The sequence below is a fragment of the Tursiops truncatus genome, chromosome 1 (genome assembly GCF_011762595.2).
Source record: "Tursiops truncatus isolate mTurTru1 chromosome 1, mTurTru1.mat.Y, whole genome shotgun sequence".
NCBI classification, from domain to species: domain Eukaryota; kingdom Metazoa; phylum Chordata; class Mammalia; order Artiodactyla; family Delphinidae; genus Tursiops; species Tursiops truncatus.
The window spans coordinates 133,461,597-133,483,461 of NC_047034.1; the positions used below are offsets into that span (position 1 = coordinate 133,461,597).

The window sequence follows — 21,865 nt, forward strand, 5'->3', positions numbered from 1 at the left end:
TTGGCTAAGGAGGAGGGAGATGGTGCTACGAAACTCATGACAGTGAGGCTGGCCGCTTTTTCCAACATTTTTGCCTGTAAGAGGCAGTAACTGGAGGGGCTGAGAGGTCGAAGAGGGGATTTTATTTTAAGATGGGAGTTTATGGCAGCACTGCCCAACAGTAATAAGGTGAGTTACATAAGTAAGTTTAAATTTCCTAGAGGCCATTTAAAAAAGTGAAAAGAAATTGGTGAATTTAATTTTAAAATCTTTCATTTAACCTATTATTAATAAGATAGTCTGCGTTCTTGTACTCATGCTAAATCTTTGAAATCTGGTGTGTCTTTTACACATTTCAATTTGGACCTGCCACATTTCAAGTGCTCAGTAACTATATCTGATGAGTGGCTACTGTATGGGACAGCACAAGTCTAGAGCAGGTTGAAATGCTGATGAGAGAAGGGGTCAGTATGGAAGGAGAGGCTAAATATGCAGGGAAAGGGATCGAATGGACTATCAGAGGCAGTGGGAGATGGAGGAGCCTCTGATGATAGGTTGGGCATCGATCTCTCCACCGTAACAAATGTAAAGGAGAAAAAGGCAGCATCTGGGTGGAAGCAGTGGTGTGCTGATAAATGCTCAACAACTGGCTCTATCAAAACACAAAAGGCCCTGATTTGTAGTGTTTGCCAATTTCTGTGGTGTAAAGACTTCCACTATGGCTAATTTCAAGCTGCTAATGTGATGTCACTGAACGTGGAGCTGGGCAGAGATGCCCACAGTTGGCTCTTGGGAGCAAGGGTGAGCCAGCTCCAGCATTCCACTGGATACGAGAAATGTAGGTTTGACGGCAGATGTCCTTCTAATGGCTATTATTTTCTTTTTGAGGTAGTTGGTGGTTGAGAATAAATAGGAGGTCATATGTCTGAATGTGAGAGGAAAGATGGGGCTGGGAATTGGGGAGGTTTGATATGATCACTGCAGAAAATGAGAAATTAATCTGACACATTAGTCTAGTTCCTGTGAGAAAACAGATGGACACTCACACTGGGTAGCGGATGTACAGCTTAATAAAGGGTTTGTTGAAAAGAAGGTTTAGGAGAAGACTAGCAACAGTGGGGAACAATTACCGCCTCCTGGCCTGAAGAAGCAAGGGGAGGGAGTGATTCCTACCACCCGAGAGAAGATGGGAAGAGGGAGAGGACCACATGCCAGAATTGTGGCCTATGGTCTAGATACATGGTACGTGGATCAGCTAAATTGTGGCAATTCAGCAAGGACGGAGCTGGGGAAACAAACAGCTTCATTATCCTCCAGGCTCCTTCTGGTGCCCAGTGGCCAAACCCACCTAGAGCCTAGAGGATGAGGGAGGCTATCTGGGGATCATTACTACATAATGTTAGAAGCCTGCCTTATTGTGGTATAGTATTTCCTTATAGTGGTCAGGGGCCTTTAGGCACGCATAAGGTAGAAATCTGGATTCATCTGGATTGGGATTTGGTAAAAGAAGAAAATGGGAAAAAATGAAAAAAATGAAATGGCTGTAAAGAGACTGGCCAGGTGGGAAGAGAGGAGTAAGAGGAAAGTAAAAAAGTCTGACAACAGCCTTTCAAAGTACACATTAACTCTGTTTTAGAGACAAGGCAACTGGAACGAAAGCAGTTGTGTGGCTTGCCTAGGAAACAAGGTTAGTTAGCGAAGTTGGGAGATTGGTCTGCCTAGCTTGCAAGCAGCTTCTGCCCTGCCGGTCCACCTGCAAGCTACGGAGTGCTCTGACTGGTCTGGGGAGAGGGGGCACATTTTCACGTTCCTTTAAACTTTTCATTGAAACTGAAGCATTTTTGGAATTTTCCTATCCTGGATACATAAACTCATGCACACTGAAAAGTTAGGATGCCTTTTGGATTGTCATTACAGATGCTCATCCCCAATGTACAAGCTAAGAGGGGGGTGAGGAATGTGCAAGGGTGTCTTTTGTGAAATAGAAGTGAAGTCAAGCTCTCAGGCATGCTCTCTTCCCCAGTCTGCATCTCCTCTGGTCTCCCCTCTAGGCAGTAGCTGATGAGGTCACTTTCTTCCTTACACCTAGTGGGATGGGCAGAAGGGGCGAGAGAGCGCCATATGACTCCCCCTGTGTGTCTGGTACACAACTATAACCCAAGCGTATCCCCAGGGGCGTGGCATGTGGCAAATGCTCAGTGATTACAGGGTAAATGGAGTCTTTCAAGGACCATATTTTCTGTGTTAAATATTACATGATCTGACAGCAGGATATAAGATTAGAAATCAGAGTTCTCTGATTGCAAAGCTGGGAACAGTACACATACAGCACTGGAAGTAGCTAGGTTGGAATTCCTGTGATGTGACCTTGGAACCTAATCTCTTTTGGCCCATTTATGAAATCTCCTTCTTTGTAAAACTTGGCCAATACCTAAATGGGTAGTTGTAAAGATTAAATGAGACCAAGGGTGCAAAGCTACTGGCACATGCAAGTACTCAGCAAAAGCCCATTCTTCCCACTTTCCGGTTCCTCTCTGGTCCTTCTACTTTATTTAACCCTTTCTTTCATTTCCCTGAATTATCCCTTTCTTCTGACACTGTATTCCATGGACAGAAGACAGTGGTGGTTTTCCTACAACTTCCCAATCACGATTACTCTAGTTCTGTGTTGTTTTGTTTTAGTTACTTTTGGGCCTTGGTTTGGGTCTTGGTGACCCTGGGTGACCATTCTGTGGAAACCACGGCATTTTGGATCATGGCTTTTTTCCCATCTTTGAATAAACACCGAAAGCTCTCTTTACCTTTTCTTCCAGCTCTCGTTTGCCATCTGGTGCCTGGTCTGGCTGCATCTGTGTTTGCTTAATGACTTGAGGCAAAGGCTGAGTTTACATATGGGAAGAAGGAGAGGGCTTTGCTTGATTTCTTCCATATGTTCATTTATTCATATATTATGATTCTTGTAATCTCACCAGCACAGATCCCTTCGGACAATCCTTACCCTGTTCCTTGGAGACCTGCTTCTTTGTGTGTCCAGCTGGGCGTTTCTGTGAGAACACGTTTGCAATGCCCGATACCTTTAGCATAGCTTGGAGTGGCTTTTAGACGGGTGCAAAATCAATGTTCTTGAAGGTTCTTCTTTTTGAATGGAGGAGGACTATTTGACTTGGGAGATCCTGTAGAAAGAGTCAGGAGACCTGGGGGCTAGGCTCTGCTCTCCAATGGGGTGAATTCAAACAAGTTCTATGACCATTCTGGCACTCAGTTTGCTCATCATGTAGCCAAAGGCTTGGGTTGGGTTTGCTTTGACACCTAAGAGCCTCACAGCACCCAGCATTCCCGCTCCTGTTTCTTCATCTTCCTCTGGTACTGGGTCTGTGGCTCTTACAGATGAGTACGTGAAGTCCCGATGTGTGCGTTTCCTCTTCTTAGCTCCCAGGCAGAGGTATGTATGGGGGAAAAATGCAACAAAGGCATCCCATCTTCTCCATAATGCATGAATGAAAAGGGTGAATTCTATTTCTTGTTTTGTAAAATGTCACCATGACTTCTTTTCCTGCAGTATACTTGGGACTCAGATTAGTGTGATGGAAAGAGCAGATCAGGGTTTGAAAGCTGCCTCCTTTCTACCAACCTGTGGACCTGGGCAGGTTTCTTAATTTTCCTAAGTCTTATCTTCCTTCTCTGTGAAATGGGAATAATATATCTGCCTCATAGGGATTGCGAGTAGATAAGTAATCATTAATTCCTAGCCTGGTGTTTTGCATAAAGCAAGTGTTCACAAATGTTGGTTACCTCTGCGCCCAGTAGATTCAGGGGTGAAATCCAGCTGCTGAATATGCTTCAGAGGAGGAAACTGACGATACTCAGAGAAGATCACAAAACCAGCTGGTGTCAAAGCCAGGACTAGAATTTGGGACTCCTGACTCCCGGGCTGCAGATCTTTCTTATGAGCTGAAGAGCTCTGGGTGGGGGAAAAATGGGAGGGCTGGTGAGTGGAAGAGAGTCCCAGCGGGGCCAGAAACGTGTATGGGGAGTGGAGGAGGGCGAGTGGAATACTTTTTGTAAATGTCCTCAAGTCAATCTGACGTTCTCTCCCTCCCCCACCCCGTTCCTCCCCCTCCCCCTTCCTGCCTAGTCTCTGTGGTTGGGAGAGTGAAGCCCAAAAGGACAAAAAATTCTTGGCACGAATGTTTTGGATGCAGCCAGACGGACAGGTGAGACTGTGTTTGATAGTTTGGGCAGAAAAGCTTTGCTAGTTTGTTTGCAGAAGTCAAATTCATCTCTGCCAGGTAATCAGGAAGTGATCTGTCAGGTTGCAGCAAGTAGAGAAGAAGAAGCGGTCTTGTCCACAGCCCCCCTTTGGACGCCTTGCTCAGAAGCATGAGGCCGAGCAGCGTGGCAAGGGAAGCTACGGCTGCCTGGAACTGCAAAGCCTGCACCTCAGACAGCTGTCTCCTCAGATCCTCCCTCTCTCTGTCGGAGAGCTGGCTGAATCTAAGAGATGAGGGCTCCCTCCTCCCCCAGGGACTGGTCCACTGCCTCTTGCTGTGTATGGCGTGCAGGTATGAACGATATGGTATGTATGTGTGTACGCATCCTGTGTGTTATGGCTTGGCTGACGTTCAAAGATACGTTGGCTTTAGCTGGGTGAAGGATGGGGGAAACATGCATCCAGCAGAGGAGAGGACCACATGGACGAAGGAAAAATCACACATTTGAGGCATGAGAAGGCCAGCCTGTCTGGGGCAGACGGAGCGCAGGCAAGGGTGAACGAGACAGAACCGAGAGGCAGGCAGTCCCCACACGGCCCTTGCTTGCAGTCTTCTTCCCTGGGCCGCAGGGAAGCCAGAAGTGTATTCAGCCTGGCAGGGGCCAGGTGCATGGGTCCTGGGGGGAATCAGGGCCGTGCTGCTGGACGCACACAGATACAGGAGGCGCTCAGGAGGCTTCGCTGATGGGTCAGATGGGGGCGTCACGGAGCAAGAATTGTCAGAAGTAGCTCAAGAACTCTTAGGCTTCTGGGCTTAGGCATCTGCCCATTTAGGTGGAGGCAGAGTGAGGACTGGGATGGAGGGCCGCCTGCACACAGCCTGCTTCTTTAGATCTGAAAGGCTCACTCAAGGTCATGGGGTAAGGAGCCGCAGAGCCTCGGCCCCGCCTCCTGTTCAGAGGACAGCAGCCATAAGAAAAGAACATCAAGAGAAATAATGTTGCAAAGACTCCTCACAGACCTGGCCAAAGCTTCCATCAGTCAGTCATGAGGGTTTGAAGCTCCATTATTCAGGAAGAAATGGATTTGTCCCGGTAAGTGCTGCAAGATCTGGCCCCTACTCCAGAGATGTGAAGGCCCTTTTTTTTTTTTTTTTTCAAAAGCAGCAGAAGCTCTAGACAACCTGGGAGTTTAAGTGCAACCTCTGGACACCCAACACAGTGCCTATGGCCGAGACCTTCCCAAAAAGGCATCTCTGGGTTTCCTTAGGGTGGTGAGGAGGAGATGGGAGGACAGGAAAATGCGTGTCAAGATAGAAGACATGAGGCCGTGGAAAATGCTAGTGTCCTTATGCACAGACATCTTGGAGCAAGAAACTACGGCTGCCTGGAACTGCAAAGCCTTGACGTGGGGGTGCACGGGGTGGGGGCCTCCACCCAGGAGAGAGTGTGAGCACGATCGGCACAGGGAGCTCAGCAGCTTTTCAAGGCTGGAATGGCTATGGGGAGGCCGGCTTTAAATAGGAAAACTGGAAGGAAATGTCCTCCGCCCCCCACTCTCTCACACATCCCAACCAGATTCCTGCTTAGGGACCAGATCTTACTTCTGCTCTTGTGGAAGACATGGAAATAAGAATCATCACCACTCCTTAAGCACTCCTTAGGAACGATGGCTAACATTTTTTAGTGTCGTATGCGTTTGGCACCATGTTAAGAGTGTACATGCCCCTTATCTCATCAATATTTGCAGCAACCCTGTAAGATCAGTGTTATCATTATCATCCCTATTTTACAGGGGAGAAAAGAGAGGTAAACAGAGGTTAAGTAACTTGCTCAAAATCACCCAGCTAGTAAACGGCAGATCCAGAATTCAAGCCCCGGAGCTAGAATCCATGTGTTTAACTCAGTGGTATATCAAAGGGCAGGGTGGCGTGAGCCCTTCACCTCGGGTGTGGACAGTGTGGGTGGGAGGGTGCGCTGTCTTTAGAGAACTAAAATATAATAAGAAGACTGGTTCAAAGGTCCGTCTGGTTTTACTATCACATGCACTGGCAATATGTCCCTGGTCAGATCTCCCCTCCAGGGCAAACTTGGCCCCCCTCGTAAGCTAACCGTCTTAGAAGGCAGGAATCACTAGTCACATTTATGGATCTCAAATCCCATTTAAGCACTCCTATCACTCCCTGTACCTCTCCTTTAAGCGCTCATAACGAGTATATTGGTTATATGTGCAATTATTTCTTTATTCTCTGACTCTGTCATTGGACCAACAACTCCTGGAGGGTAGGGACTGTGTCTACAGGCCATGCTGAAGCACAGGGCTTAGCTTGTTGGTGCTGCTCACCCAATAAATATTTGCTGAATGAATGGATGGGTGAAGAAATGGCCAATCTAAAATGCCACCTCCTGCAGGAAGTTTTCCTGAAGGGAAGAAGGACCCAGCTCTTCAGAGAGGAAGGCAGTGTGAGTGATGCTGGCGGAAGCTGTGATGCTGGGCTGGGACCCTCTTGCCTCCATGGCAGCCCAGGAAGTTCTCTGCCAGGTATGATGAGTGTGGGTCTTAGTATAGCTTTGAGCTGCAAGGAACCCCAATTCCTCCTTATGGAATCACCCTTCCCAGGAAGAGAAGACACCCCTTTTGAGACTGATATTTGAGAATTAATAGTTACTGGATCTCTCTAAGGCCAGAAACTATTTATACTGAGGCATAGACTTTGGATTATCTTTAGGACTTCACAATCCTTGATGAAGATCTAGATATTTAAAAAAAATCCCAGTATGTTCCTTAGAGAAATTTGTTTCTGGCATGTTTCTCACTTGCTAGATAAATAACTCTGTAAACATCTCTATGACCTGGGATGTTGTTTTTACTTCAAAATGGAAGCATGTTGGTTTATAAGTTCATTAAAACTAAGACAGGGACTTCCCTGGTGGTCCAGTGGGTAAGACTCTGCGCTCCCAACATAGGAGGCCCGGGTTTGATTCCTGGTCAGGGAATTAGATCCTGCATGCATGCTGCAACTAAGAGTTCGCATTCCAGAAGTAAGAAGTCCACATGCTGCAGCTGAAGATCTCGTGTGCCGCAAGTAAGACCCAGAGAGAGAGAGAGGGAGAGAGGGAGGGAGGGAGGGAAGGAGGGAGGAAGAGAGAGAGAGAGAGAGAGAGAGAAGGAAGGAAGGAAAGAAAGAAAGAAAGAAAGAAAGAAAGAAAGAAAGAAAGAAAGAAAGAAAGAAAGAAAGAAAGAAAGAAAGAAAGAAAGAAAGAAAGAAGGAAGGAAGGAAGGGAGGAAGGAAGGAAGAAGGAAGGAAGGAAGGAAGAAAAAAAGAAAGATCATGTAAAAAAAAATTAAGACATATTTTGCTAAAGCACTATGGAGTCAGCATCCCCACAGCAGGTCATTTCAAGCCCATTTCCTTTGTAAAACATCCTCGATATCATGCTTTATCATGTCCTCCTTTCTTATCTTTTAAAATATATTTTTGTATTTTTCCCCTAAAAATAAAATGATGTTGCAGGCAACCTTTCTGGGTGGTCTACCCGTGAGACAAGAGTTGCCAGGTCTCCTCTGATAGATGGGTCATAGCAAGGTCAGTCCCCATGTTGGACACCCAGGAGGGAGGCTGCGTGAACTACACCAGGAGGGGACACACCAGGGGCATAGGTGCTCGAGTGTCACAGCTGGCTATGGGCAGGAACCAACGGAAGGGTTCAGAATTTAACATAGTCAGGCAAAGATGAGGTCAGATGAAAAGTCTCCTGACTCCCAAATTCTACCCTGATAGCTTTGAAAATTTCTGTGATATTGGAGGAAGAGCCTTCAAAAGTAAGGTCCCCAGTGAACAGGTGACACCAAAAGCTTGATCATGTTTATGGCTCACTACCTGGAATTTTCATCCTATAGGAGTTTAATGAAGACAGTATCTCCAGAAGACAAATGTTTGCCCATTCATTGTGTTTTAACAAGAAGGGATTAGTGGAATAGTCAATATACTGGAAGGTATCTTTGTCATATCAACATGATGGAGATGCCTAGAGCAGGTCCCAAAGGGGTGGGACACAGGAAAGAGAAGTGAGCATAGTGGGAGCTAGTGGCAAGAAGTATTCTGCAGCCCTGGATATCCTAAGGAGTGGGACAGAACTAGATCCCAAGGAGAGTGAGCTTTGGAAGTACTTTTTCTTTTTTCCCAATAATCTTCCTTTTCTTTTCCCCTGTCCCCCTTCCTCCCTCCCTCTCTCCTCCTCTCCTTCCTCCCTCCCCTTCATATACATTTATTGAACACTTACTATCTGCCAATCACTGTTTTAGGCTTTGGCAGTCACTGGTGAACAAAATCAGCACAGTCCTCACCCTTGGGAAACTTAAGAGTCTTACAGGGGAGACAGACAGTAAACAAATATTCTCAAAAATATATACCAATGCATTACACTAAGTACTGTGGAACGGAAGCAGAAGGGGCTACAGGATATTACGTGAGTAACGCTGGCTTAGATTGGGGGGGGGTCGGGGAGTACTTCTCTCAGGAAGTGACATTTAAGCTTATGGCTGAAGGAAAAGGAGAACCTGGGTCAAGAAAATGTTTGTGTGTTGGGGGAGGGGCAGAATTACAGCCACGGGAAGAAAAGAAATAATAACAATGATAGCAATGACAACAACAATAGATAAAGCAATATTGAGCAGTTACATGCCGGTCATTATTCTAAATATTTAATAACCATTTATTCATTTAACCCCTTACATCAACTTTCTGAGGCAATTACTGTTACTGTCCCTATTTTTCAGATATGGAAAATGAGGCACAAAGTAGTGAAGTAACTTGCCCAGCCAAGGTCCTATAGCTAGAAGGTAGAGACACCTGGATAAAACTCAGATAATCTGTCTGCAGGAAAGGAAGACCTGGAGAAGGGAGATGAAGGAAAGGCAGAGGGCTGAGATGCAGCAGTGGCAGGGGTGGAGGGGCAGGGCATCCCAGGCGCTCAGGGGCCATGTGATGGGTTCTGAAATTTTTCCTTAATTCCATAGTGGAAACCCATTGCAGAGTTTTAGGGGAAGAGATCTGCACTTTCCCACACCCTCTCTGGTTCCAGTGGGAGAGCAACCTGGAGCATGAGAGCAGTTGGGAGAAGACCAGTTGGGAAAATCCAGTAGTAATCCAGGTGGGAGGACAGCCCTTTGCAGGAAATAACCAACTAAATAACTAGCCACCTCGCTGAACTTCTTAATGCCTTCCTTCCCTTCAGTTCTTTCTTCCCCTCGTTCGCTCTGTCTCTGCTGCTCTTTCTGAACCACCCCTCCCCCCTTCTTTGAGCAGAAGGTAGAGGACACAGTAATAAGACTCCCTCCCTCCCCACACGCACACCCTGCTGTTTGCCAAGCCACAGGCAGGCTTTGGCATTCCTCCATCTTCTCCAGGGCACCCTTCCTGCTTCCCGATCAGGAGCATCCTCTTCCGTGCCTGCATGCTGAGAGGGAGCAGCTGCCCGTATCCAGAACAACTCCCAGCTGTTCTCCCAACTTTTCTCAAGTGTTTCTTGGTGTCAATGCCTCTAATTAGTTAAAATAGGAAGGGGGGGGTGGTAAACAGAGGAGCAAAAGAGAGGCCTAATTTTAGCTGTAGCCAAAAGAACTTCCCCCTAAATACACTGTGAGCTCAAAATATTTAGCTAAGCGCATACGGACCAGGCAGGGATAGGATTTAAAGAGCTACAGAAGGAACATTCAAAGGCCAAATGGGACAGCCCCCATCTTCCCTTACGACTGGAGGGAAGAAGAAGGGAATAAAAACAGACTGGGTCCTTACTCTGTGCCAGGCTCTGTGCCGGGTGCTGTGAGTGCATCAACTCAGCCTTTCATCTCCTCACAGCCAGAGGATGATGCAGGGACTAGGTTTCCCTCATTTTACAGCTGAGGAAACTGAGACCTGGAAAATTTGAAATTACTCTGTCTAAGATGACAAAGCGAGCCGGACAGCCAGGATTTAAACGTGGGTCTCTCTGACTCCACTGTGTCTAGCAAGAAGAAGATGGGGTCTCGAACCGAGGCCAGACAGTGCACTGGGTAGACAGCTTAAGCATAGATTCAGGGCAGAGCCTCTGAGCAAGAACCCAGAGGATGCTGGCTCTCAGAATGGCAAGAGGCATCATTTGTAAGAACTGGCACAAATCACTCAGGGCCTCGACTTTTTCCAATCCTGAAATCCCTCCCAGCCCTCCCAAGATATGCCGGAGGAATGACCAGGCTGTCGCTAACAACTTAAAGGTAGATAAATCATTTGGTGAATGCCCCCCACCCCTGATTCCAGCAAAAAAAAGACCCCTGCTGTCCACAATCAAAAAAGATGCACTGTTTGGCAAAGGCATCTGAACTGGCTAATCCCCCCCGCCTTCTCAAGGTTATGGTGGAATCTGGGAGCCTTCAGAAAACGGGCCACCTGGTAGGACTCATCACGTCAACTTCCTTCATCTCAGTTCAAGCTTAAAAGGCCTCTTCACTGGGAAGCTCCCCAGTGAGGTTTTTCACGCACATCTGGAGACTTCCCACAATAGGCCTTTGAAGCGGCCTGAAGTATTCCAGGAAGTCTGCCTCACTGGGCTGAGGTTTAAAGAGCAGAAACTCACATTTATTTTTCTTTCCCGCCTTCTTTGACAAAACTCCCCCCAGTGGTTTGTGGGCATTTGCAAAGCAGCCCTGATTTGCAACTCACTACTTCTAGGGCTGCAGTCTTAAAGAGAAACAACAATGAAGCAAATTCAAAGGGAGCACTGGTACCAGAAAGATCTGTTTATGTGTTTGGCTCCTCCACCAGGCTCTGAATTCATGCTTTAGTCATCTTTGTAGCAGGAAGAAAGTGGACTCTGGACTCAAAGGGACTTGCTTCATTACTCAGCATTGGTGACATTCTGTCGAATCACTTAAACTCTCTGATCTGTGAAATGAGTTAATGGTGCCTGCCTTATGTGGAGCACTAAACGTTACATGAGGTGGGGGAGAAAATCACTTTGCACATTGTCCGACATGGACTTCATCGGATCTATGCTGTCCCTCTGCCAGGATCACCCTCCGTCGTATGGGCTAGAAGCTATTCATTCTTTACAACTCACATGGTGGTTTCCTCCTCTGGCAATGTTTTACCTCCCTCTTGCTTAGGTTAGTTTAGGTAGGTGTCTTCTATGCTTCAGTACCTCCCTATCCTCTAATCCGTAGTTTATTGTTATTTCCATTTAAGGTATATGCCCACCATACCCCCTACCGCCACTGTAATAATGACTGTAGACACATGGGATCTTCCTTTTTCACTGTTGTTATCTCCATACCAAGCACAGTGCCTAGTATATTGATGTGCTCAGTGAGTATCAACTGATTAATCAATGCATTTAACAAATATTTATTAAGCACCAACTCTGAGTCAGGTACTATTTTAGCTACTGAAGATACACCAGTGAATAAAACAGACATAGCTCCTGCTTTCATAAGTTTACATCCTTGTAAGAGTATCAGGAAATACACTAAGGAAATACACAGAGAGACTTCCAGTTACAGCTCAACTGTGTAAAGGAGTTAGAAGTCATTACCCCCATTCCTATAACAAGAAGAGAGCTAACAAACTGAAAATCACTGATCTGTCTTGGATTGCTTGGAGAACTGAGGTTACAGAGCAAACCACCACCCTGAGATCTGGAGAAACAGGATAATTCTAGAGAGTTGCAGTTGAGATCTTCTTACCTAGAGTAGAAGCCACTGGAGCCACAAACTGGTAGGGACATTTAACTGATAAGTTTGATAAAGTGCTGGGGGCTGAGCGTGGACTAGCATGAGACTGAGAAACTTCTGGGGCTTCAGTCTACTGGGAGGCCCACCCTTTCATGGGTTTTACCTCCAGGAAGCCTACCAGATTCTCACTGTAAAGAGGCAAGAATGATCCCCTACTGGCTCCAGCAGGAGTGAAAAAGAGGAAACACTGTGAAAATATGCCAGAGAGTTCTTTATAACAAAGGCCTACTTTTAAGGGGAAAAGGCTTAACCAGAGCCTTACCCCACCCAGGGGAAGGACACCCCTCCAACTCTAGCTCCTTCCAGTCTCCCTTTCTCACCTACAAGGGAGGAAAAAAGGTAAGAAACATTTGTGAAGGTCACAACCCAAGGACATAGGCCCAGGATTCAATCAAAAGATTCTAGGCTGTTTCCCTTCCCTACACCTTAAAATGATACAAACAGGGCTCCAGTGTAGTAATAGTGGATGACAACTGAAAGAGCTACAAGATGCAGGCTCTATTTAAGGAGGAGTTCTTGTGGAAGCCCAAAGACAGGGAAGCAATTTAAGCCTAAATTAAGCAAAGAAAAAAAGAAAAAAAGGAAGGAAAAAAAACTAAATAATAAAAAGCACAAATCAGTGAAATTGAACACAGGAAAACAATACAGAAAAAATCAATGAAACTGATTTTTCATTGAACAAATTGAACAATGTATAAAAAGAACTACACACCACAACCAAATAGAATTTATTCTCGGTATGCAAGGCTGGTTCAACATTTATAAAAATCAATCAGTGTAATTCACCACATAAACGGGTTAAAGAATAAAATTCATATAATCATATTAATAGATGCAGAAAAAGCATTTGATAAACTCCAACACCTACTCATGATTAAAAACTCTCAGCAAACTTGGAATATATGGGACCATCCTCAATTTGATAAAGAACATCTACAAAAAAACTCTACAACCTCAATTTGATAAAGAACATTTACAAAAAACTCTACAGCTAATATCGTATTTAATGAGAAAAAACTGAATGCTTTCCCCCTAAAGACTGGGAACAAGGCAAAGATGTCCTTTCTTACCACTCTTATTCAAGATTGTATTGCTCTTAGCTGGTGCAATAAGACAAGAAAAACAGATAAAAAAGCATACAGATTGAGAAGGACGAAATAAAACTATCTTTATTCTTAGATGACATGGCTATCTATGTAGGAAACCTCAAAGAATAAAAAAAATAAACAAAACACCTTTTTAAACTAGTAAGGGAACATAGTAAAGTCACAAGATACAAGGTTAATATATAAAGTTAATTACATCCCACCAATTACTAGCAATGAAAAATTGGAGTCTGAAGTTAAAATCATTTACAATAGCATACTGTAAAAAACCAAAGTCCTTGGGTATAAGTTTAACACAAAATGTATAGAATCTATACATGGAAAAGTACATAACTCTAATGAAAGAAAAAGAATATTTAAGTAAATGGAGAGATATTCTATATTCATGGATTGGAAGATTCAATATTGTTAAGATGACAAATTTCCCCAACCTGATCAATAGATTCAACACAGTCCCAACTGAACACTCAGCAAGCTATCCGTAAACAAAACAAAATGATTCTAAGACTTATATGGAAAGGCAAAATACTTATTAGTCACTATAATACTAAAGGAGAACAAAGTTAGAGGATGGACATAACCTGACTTCATGACTTACTATAAAGCTATAATAATCACAATAATGTGGTATTGGTGAAAGAACAGACAAATAGATCAATGGAACAGAAGAGCAAGCCCATAAGTAGACCCACACAAACACATTCAAATTGATCTTTGACAAAGGAGCAAAGTCGATTAACAGGATAAAGGGTAGTGTTTTCAACAAATGGTGTTGAAAAAACTGCACACACATGCAAAAAAAAAAAAAAATCTAGATACTGACATTACACCTTTCACAAAACTTAACTCAAAATGGATCATAAACCTAAATGTAAAACGTAAAACTGTAAAAGTTCTAGAAGATAACACAGGAGAAAATCAAGGTGACCTTAGGTTTAATGATGAGTTTTTAGATACAACATCAAAAGAACAATCCATGAAAGAAAAAAATGATAAGCTGGATCATTAAAATTTAAAAACTGCTCTGTGATAGACAATTTTAAGAGAATGAAGAGACAAGCCACAGACCTGGAGAAAATATTTGTAAAACATATATCTGAGAACTTATATCCAAAATATACAAAGAATACTTAAAATTCAACAATAATAAAACAAGCAACCCAGTGAAAATATGAGCAAAAGATATGAACTTCACCAAAGAAGATAGACTGGTGGCAAATAATCATATGAAAAGATACTCAACATCATTTGCCGTCAGGGAATTACAAATTAAAACAGTAATGATATATCACTACATAACTATTAGAATAGACAAAATCTGCAAAACTGACAATGTCAACACTGACGTAGATGTGGAGTAACGGGAACTCTCATTCTTTGCTGGTGGAAATGCAAAATAATACAGCTACTTTGGAAGACAGTTTGGTAGTTTATAACACATTAAAACATGGTCTTAACATACAACCCAGCAATTGTGTTCCTAGGTATTTACCCAACTGATTTGAAAACTTAAGAACACACAAAAACCTGTATGCAAATGTTTATTCATAGTCACCCAAAACCAGTGGCAACCAGATGTCCTCCAGTGGGTGAATGGATAAACAAACTGGTACAACTATACAATTGAATATTATTACACAATAAAAAGAAATGAACTACCAAGCCACAATAAGACGTGGATGAATCTTAAATGCATATTACTAAGTGAGAGAAACCAGTCTGAAAAGGTTACATATTCATGATCCCAATTACGTGACATTCTGGAAAAGGGAAAACTACTAGGGTAATGAAAAGACCAGTAGTTGCCAAGGGCTCAGGGAGAAGGGAGGGATGATTAAATAGGTGAAGCACAGGGGATTTTTTTGGGGGGTGCTGAAATTATTCTATATGATACTGTAATTGTGTATATACAACATTATGCATTTGTCAAAACCACTGAATGTTACAGCACAAAGACTGAACCTTAATGTATATACATATACAGATACATTATGTCAGATGGCGATAAGTACTAAGGAAACAAAATCAAGCAGGATAAGGGATAAAGAATGACAGGAGTAGACAAGGCAGTTTGTATAGGGTGGCAGGAATGGCATCTCTCTGATAAAATGAGAGTTGAGCAAAGATCTGAAGGGGATGAGAGGATGAATCATGCAAATATCTAAGGAAGAGGATTCCATGGAGAGGGAACTGTACGTCTAAAAGCCCAGAGGTGGGAGTGTGTTTAGTATATGGACAGAGAGTGAAAGGGCCAGGATAGATGGAGCGGCCTGGGCACGAGGCGAAGAGCCAGGCCGGGCGGGCCTTCTAGGCAACAGTGAGGACCAAATAAATGAATCAATAAGTGAGATGAATGGAAACTGTTCATCTTGAAATTTATTTTAGGTACTCCAGCCTTTCAAAAAAAATTTAAATGAAGAGTCATCCTTTGCAATACACCTCCCTCCCCCAAGCATACACAAACATTTTATCATAACAATACCAAAATCTCTTAGCCTGCGATTGCTCCAACAAGACCCTCTAGTCCCGCCGAAGCAGTCTAAGGCATGTCATCTCCTTTCCAAAACAAAATTTCAGACTAGTTTCTAGAAAGGCAAAGTGAAATGAAGGCTTGAGGCCAACTTTTCACATAATTCGATTTAAAAAAAAAAAAACAAAACTCACATATGCCTGAAATCTTTAGATAATGGAGAGAAAAGTGGATTTTCCTCTCTTCGTTATTAGAGCAATTGGCTCAAACTCTCATTTCATTTTGGACATATAGGCACAACCCAGAGTCTGTAATTAGTTTCAAACCACCAAAGTAGAAACAGAATAAAATTTCAACTAACTGAAGGACCTTTTTTCCCTTGACATACTTGGCTTTCAATGGCTAGAGGCATAAGGCATGGATCCAAAAAGCAAGCTTATGACTGGGACTGATTTAAAAAAAAACAAAATAACTTGCAAAGTATGCCTTGGGTGAGTCCAGTATAAGCTCCTTACCTGCTGCCTTCTCCCTCTCTAGTTCTAGTCCCATGTAAGGAGAGAAGATATCCTGAAGGATGACGAAATCCCCAATCATTGGAGGGCAGTCCCCACCAGGCTCATCACTGGAATGCTAAGATAGGCGCAGAGCTCTCACCTCTTTCAGAGGTTTGTACCAATAAGGATGAAATAAAAAACACATTCCTTTGTACTTCCTTTTAACCAGAAAGGTGGGTGCATAGATAAAGGCATTCGATTGCATGAGTATGAGAGTAAAATGTGGATCTCTCAATAGTGGGGAATTGATCTCAGAATATCTTGGTTGATTTATGGCTACACTCAATCACTGGCCACGTCTTTGGGGGAGTTAACCTTTATGAACCTCAGTTTCTTCATCTGTAAAATGACAATTATGATGTCTGCCTGCAAAGCCCTTATCAAGATGAAATATAAATAAGTTCATTTGTATCTTTTTGTTTTGGAACTTATTTACAAAACAGAAACAGATTCACAGACTTAGAGAATGAATTTATGGTTATGGGGGAGTGTAGCGGCAGTTAGATTGGGAATTTGGGATTGACATGTACACACTGCTATATTTGAAACAGTTAACCAACAAGGACTTACTGTAAAAAAAAAAAAAAAAAATATATATATATATATATATATATATATATATACTTTCTAAGGTTAAAAAACTAAAATAATGAATATGTACTTGAGAAAAAAAGGTGAAATGAAGTATGTCCCTAAAATGCCTAGAACAGTGTCTGGCCTATAATAAGTGATTAACATGCATTCCTTCCTTTCATAAACATACATCCTATATTTGTACCTGGCATAGATTTGGCAAACAGCAGCCTCCTGATAAATGTCCACTGAGTAAATAACTGTCTGAATGAACTATCTCCAGGGAGTCTTGAATGATACTTTATATAATGATACTTAATATAATGCTGATAGTAACTACCACTTACTGAGCACTCACTGCCGGTCAGGTGGTGTGATACATGCTCACATACATCCTTTCACCGAATTCTTGTGACTACCCCATAAGATAGGCCTTCTTTTAGCTCCACTTTACAAACGAAGAGCTAAGATGGAACAATTTTCCTAGGATGACACAGCTAGCAAGCAGCAGAACTGGATTTTGAACCCGTATCCTTCTGATTTCAGGGGCCATGTCTTAACTGCTATAGCATCCTGGGCAGAATTTTAATGCACATTAAGAAAACAAACAACAACAACAAAAACAAACAAACAACAACAAAAGGCCTTTCGACTTCTTTTGTTAAGGAAGACTCAACTAGGGTGACTAAGTCTTCTTGCTGCTCCCAGAATAGCCCCATCTAGTCGGATTGGCAGCTACCAGGCCGGAAACAGGTGGGACTGGTATAGCTGCCAGTGACCAGCCCTTGAGAAAGTGGCTGAATAAGTTGTCCGGTCCTGTTCCCAGAAGCTGGTACAAATCTGATGGGGATGCCACTTGTGTGGGCTGGCATGGAGTGGGGGAGGAACCTCGGTGCTAGAGTCTTACCTTGAACAAAGAGGTAAAAGTGTCCAAAGGACAAAAACAAATTGTTCAGAGAAGGGGAGCTGGAGGTGTGGTACAGGGGCACAAGTCCTACAGGGGTGGGAAGCTAGAATCAAGGGCAATGGGTGTGGCCAGGAGCCAGGAGGTCAGGGTGTGAGGGTCTGGGTGGAGGATGGAGTGAAAGGTTCCAGACAGCTGTGAGAAGTACCAGGCTGTGGCAGGAAGCCTTCTCAGTGGGAGGTCCCTGACCCTGTGGTGCAGAGGCAGGACTGTCAGCGTGCAGGTTACAGGATGACATAGAATAACCTTACCCCCAGAACACTCCTCGAGGTGAAACATGCCTTACAGACAGTGTGAAAATGACTAAGAGCATGGACTCTGGGGGCCAAACTGCCTGGGTTCAAAGCTTAGTTCCTCTATTTACCAGCTGTGTGACCACAGCCATGTTACTTAACCTCTCTGTGCCTCAGTCACCTCATCTATCCAAAGGGAATAACAATGCCCCTTATCTCATGGGGTTTCTAGGAAGATTAAAAATATAGAGAAATGGCTAGAAGAGAACACAGATAGTGCTGGCACACAGAAGTATTTACATGTTACCTATTGCTCTTATTATTACCACCTCCCAGAGTTGATGGGAAGACATATGAGATGCTGTCTAACTCAAACAGCATATAATTCTTCCCTTTTCCCTCTTTCTTCACACAGTGCAACTTTAGCAGTAGAGCCAAGATGTGAACCTAAATCTTCAGACTCCAAGTCCTCTGTTCATCAAGCATGGCTGTCTAGTAGTAAGGTCTAAGCAGTGCTGGTCATGGCCCTCTGACTCCATAAATCTACCCTTCTCTTCTTGCCATGTCCTCTTCAGTCACCCCAAACCCTAGCTCTTGTGGCTCAATCCAAGGTGAACTAACAACTGCATATCACACTTGTGAGTTCATACTACCTCCTTCTTCCTGTCTTTCCCAGCTCTCATCCAGCCTGACTTCGTTGGCAGAGTAGTTCCTTTCATCATGGCATCTCCCACTCAAAAGCATTCCATGGCTCCCTAGTGCCTGTGATGGGAGGTATCATAGTGGTCCAGGTGTAGAGCATCTAATTCCTGGTGTTCTCCATCTGAGTCCACGAGCAATTGATAATAGATTATAGCATCAGAGAAAGCAAGAACAATTTAACCAGCAGAGCCTAAGATTATACTGTATGGGCATATCTAAAACCCCACCTGCAAGCACGTGTATCCACAGAAGAAAAGTAACAACAAAAAGCCCTGTGCTCTTGAACTAGGCCTGTGGAATAGTTCTAATTTTCCCACTAACATTTGATTGCTACAATCTAAGCCTCAAATATTCTCACCTGCGAAATAGGACAATACCTATATCACTGCAGGGTTGGTGGGGTTAAAGGAGAGTATGAATCTAGAGTGCCTGGGTCAGCAATCCTGCACCTAAGTGTTATCATAATTAGCACTACTATTATTCTAAGGCCCTCTCTCTGGCCTTCAAAGTCAAACACAACCTGTTCCCTATTTACTCATTCTGATTTGCCAGAGTTCTCTGGGATTTGCTGGGCCTGTCCCTTTGAGACATTTCCATTTCTATGTCTTCTCTCTGTGGTTCCTTTCCTCACTCCCATGATACTCAAATCTGAGATTCTCTTTTTAAGATCCTGCCCCACGTTAGAGGCCCAGCTCACATTGAACCGCCTCCTGGAAACCGTCCCTGCCTGCACCCCACACCCCCGGTCCATCCTCTTGTCCCAGCTCCCTGAATTCACACCCACGCACGATCTGTACTAAATAACTTAACTTTAAAAATGCCTGCTGTTGTTCCAATATTTTACACTATTTTCTCACCCCAATTAGATTGTAATCCTTTCTCGAGTAACTGTCGAGATTTTTTCTCTAATGTTAGTTTTCAGCATTAAATAAACGTTCCCAAAGCTCCTAGCAACGTTTCCTCTGAGGGTTAACAAATGAAGTGTAAAAACTCCTGAGAGTTCAGAGGTCGGGAGTGGTTTCTACATCTTTTAAATGAAGATAATGATACCGACCTCACAGGGTTGTTTGATGCATTGAGATAATGGGTATAAAATTGCCCAGAAGTCTGCAGAATTGAAAACATAATCTGGCAGAAGAGAAGGAAAAGGCAATAGAAATTGATATGAAGCTGCAAAAGGAGGCAGAAGGAAAAGGAGAACCGTGGGGGAATGCAAAGGATTGCTTAAGCAAACAGATGTGTCAGGCATCTCCTATGCGTCAGGCACTGCACTGGGCAATTCATGTATATTATTATACACGTAGGATACTGGTGAAGGTCACAAGTTCTGGAGTCAGGATACTGGGTTCTAATCCTAGGTCTATCTGTCACCAGCTGTAAGACCTCAGTTAAGCTATTTAAAATGTCTATGGTTGGACTTCACTGGTGGTCCAGTGGTTAAGACGCTGCACTTCCAATGCAGGGGGTGTGGGTTTGATTCCTGGTCGGGGAGCTAAGATTCCACATGCTATGGGGCACAGCCCCCCCAAAATGCCTATGGTTTATTTTCTTCATCTTTCAATTGGGATAATTTAAAGCAGGGGTTGGCAAATTTGTTTCTGTACAAAGCCAGATAGTAGATATTTTAGATCTGGTTGGACATACAGTTTCTGTTTCGACTACTCAACCTTGGAGCTATAGCATGAAAGTAGCCACAGAGTAGACACGAACAGATGGGCATAACTGTGTTCCAGTAAAATATTATTTGCACAAATGGGCAGTGGGCAAAAATTGGCCCATGGGGAGCAGTTTGCCAACCTCTAATACAGACTTTACCTTATACGGTCTACGGAGGATGGAAGAGTTAATACAGTTCATGCTCTTAGAACAGTGCCTTACGCACCGTAATTGCTCAACAAATGTTAGCTGTTGTTACGATAATGAACCCATGGAAGAGGTGTTAGTATGGCCTCTTATAGGGAAGAAAACTAAATCTCGGAAATAACTGGATAACTTCTTCAAAAACTGACACCATCTACTACTGGCAGAGTAAGACTCAAAGCACAGGCTGGTTGGTCTTTAAAGTCTATAATTTTTCCACTGTAATTTTGTCCACTTCACGGATCTTCAGAACCAAGACCTTATTTCACAGATCCAAATAGAACCTATAACTCTGATCCTTTATCTCCAAGTGTTTTGGGACTTGACTCAAACACTGCTGACACACAGAACGATGAAATCAGGCCTGGGATCCAAATGAGCATTTCAGGCAAGCCCTTGTCTTTATATCCCTTGAGTCCTGATCCAAGGCAGTGGGGAACAGGTGTGGAATCTACATTCGCCCCCCTCTTGGGTACTCACACATTTGCAGCCTTCGCCGGCCTTGCCGTCGGTTTCCTATGACACCAATGGATCAGCTGCCTTTGGGGAGCCCTAATTAAGTGCACAAATAGGGCAGCCTTCCCAAATCTCACATTAGTTCTGCTTTGGAATGCCAGAATTTTCTACCATGGAAAAATGCTTCATGCCCTGACTCTTAACAAACCCACAAGTTCAAATGCATTTTTGGGGGGGACAAGAATCCCAGGCTGTTATGTGAGAAGGCAAGCAAAGAAAGGGCTTTTCTTGAAAGGGGGAAACAAAGGGCATCCAGAAATGTCACAAAAATGCCCTGCAAACGCTCCAGCTTGCCTCGAGCTGTTCTTTGTCTGAAGAACTTGAAAGTGATTTATGTCTCTTTTTCCTCGGGTCAGTGATTGGCTTCTTAAACCTGAGACTCTGAAGCAGGTATTGTCAAAGATTTCTTTCCATATGGATAAAAAGCAATCCACATGGGATAAAAAGCAAAAGTAATCCCAATTAAACGGCACAGACTTTGTGCATTTCAGAACTGTACCCCTCTGTGACGTGTTATTTCTCTCTTGTCCTCCTCTTCCCCTTCTTCCTCCTTCTTGCTTCTCACCCCAAAGCCCAGTCTACCAACGCCTATTCTAGGGAAAGCCTCTCTGGTTCTGTAACTGAGAAGAGACCATAATGGTTGGTTTGGAGCATGTGGGTTTAACAGCAATTAGCTGTCTGCTTTATCTTTAATTCCACATCTTCTGGAGCAAAACCATTTAGGCTACAGACCCCAAAAAGCATTGCATGTTGTCTATGCCCAGAGTTCAGTGGACCATTGTGTTGACATATTTTCCCTCATCAAAGGATTGAAAGTGGGTTGGCCTCCGACTTGATACAAAAAAATACAATGGTGGGAGCCGCTGGGCTGGGAGTCACACAGATTTACCACCACAAGGGGATCTTCCAGGCCCCAGGCTGTCAACCAGCC

General features: G+C 43.7%; 1 protein-coding gene and 1 long non-coding RNA gene across 12 annotated transcripts in view; one reads left to right on the top strand and one right to left on the bottom strand.

Annotated features, from left to right (window-relative positions):
- The window catches only part of FGGY (FGGY carbohydrate kinase domain containing), a 433,125-nt gene that overhangs the window by 41,833 nt on the left and 369,427 nt on the right, over positions 1-21,865 (bottom strand). The gene's annotated exons all lie outside the window — the stretch shown is intronic.
- LOC109551070 (uncharacterized) overlaps positions 7,369-21,865 on the top strand; it is a 62,334-nt gene continuing 47,837 nt past the window's right edge. The window contains exon 1 of the long non-coding RNA XR_012324590.1: positions 7,369-16,197. This is a non-coding gene — a long non-coding RNA (uncharacterized lncRNA). The remainder of the gene's footprint in view (positions 16,198-21,865) is intronic.